The 823-nt window shown below is 45.8% G+C and overlaps 1 non-coding gene across 1 annotated transcript; it reads right to left on the bottom strand.

Annotated features, from left to right (window-relative positions):
* Window positions 1–348: 348 nt before the first annotated feature.
* LOC112780790 (small nucleolar RNA R71) lies at window positions 349–452 on the bottom strand. The gene has a single exon (XR_003191605.1). It is a non-coding gene; the product is annotated as a small nucleolar RNA R71 (small nucleolar RNA).
* Window positions 453–823: the final 371 nt, after the last annotated feature.

Here is an 823-nt window from a genome sequence, read left to right as displayed (position 1 = left end):
CATCAATCTAAACACAGGAAACTATGGAAGTAGCATTCAAAAGCCAACCATCCACGCCAACAATTTCGAACTGAAGCCACAGCTCATCACCCTTGTTCAGAACAACTGTTCGTTCGGAGGGAGTGTCCAAGAGGACCCCAATCAACATCTAACCACCTTCCTGAGAATTGTGACACAGTGAAGTCTAATGGTGTTCATCCTGACGCCTATAGACTGCTCTTATTTCCATTCTCACTCAAGGATAAGGCAGCCAAGTGGCTGGAGTCTTTCCCGAAGGAGAGCTTGACAACTTGGGAAGATGTGGTGAACAAATTCTTAGCAAGATTCTACCCTCCTCAACGAATCAATAGGCTGAGAGCTGAGGTCCAAACCTTCAGGCAACAAGATGGTGAGACTCTGTATGAAGCATGGGAGAGGTTTAAAGACCTAACAAGGAGGTGTCCACCTGACATGTTCAACGAATGGGTGCAGCTGCACATTTTCTATGAAGGGCTCTCTTATGAGTCAAAGAAGGCCGTAGACCATTCATCCGGAGGATCTTTGAACAAGAAGAAGACCATTGAGGAGGCCATAGATGTCATTGAAACTGTAGCAGAGAGTGACTACTTCTATGCTTCCGAAAGAGGGAACACTAGAGGAGTGATGGAGCTAAACAATGTAGATGCTCTGCTGGTTCAGAACAAGCTCATTACCAAGCAGCTGGCTGACTTAACCAAGAAGATGAAGAGGAACCAAGTAGCAGTAATCTCCACTTCATCAACAACCGAAGAAGGAGTGAATGAAGAAGCAGAGGGAAGTCAGGAGCAAGTCAACTACATTGGGA

This window comes from Arachis hypogaea, chromosome 19 (assembly GCF_003086295.3).
Source record: "Arachis hypogaea cultivar Tifrunner chromosome 19, arahy.Tifrunner.gnm2.J5K5, whole genome shotgun sequence".
Lineage (NCBI taxonomy): Eukaryota > Viridiplantae > Streptophyta > Magnoliopsida > Fabales > Fabaceae > Arachis > Arachis hypogaea.
The sequence above is the reverse complement of the archived record's forward strand: the minus strand, read 5'-3'. Positions and strand labels throughout refer to the sequence as shown.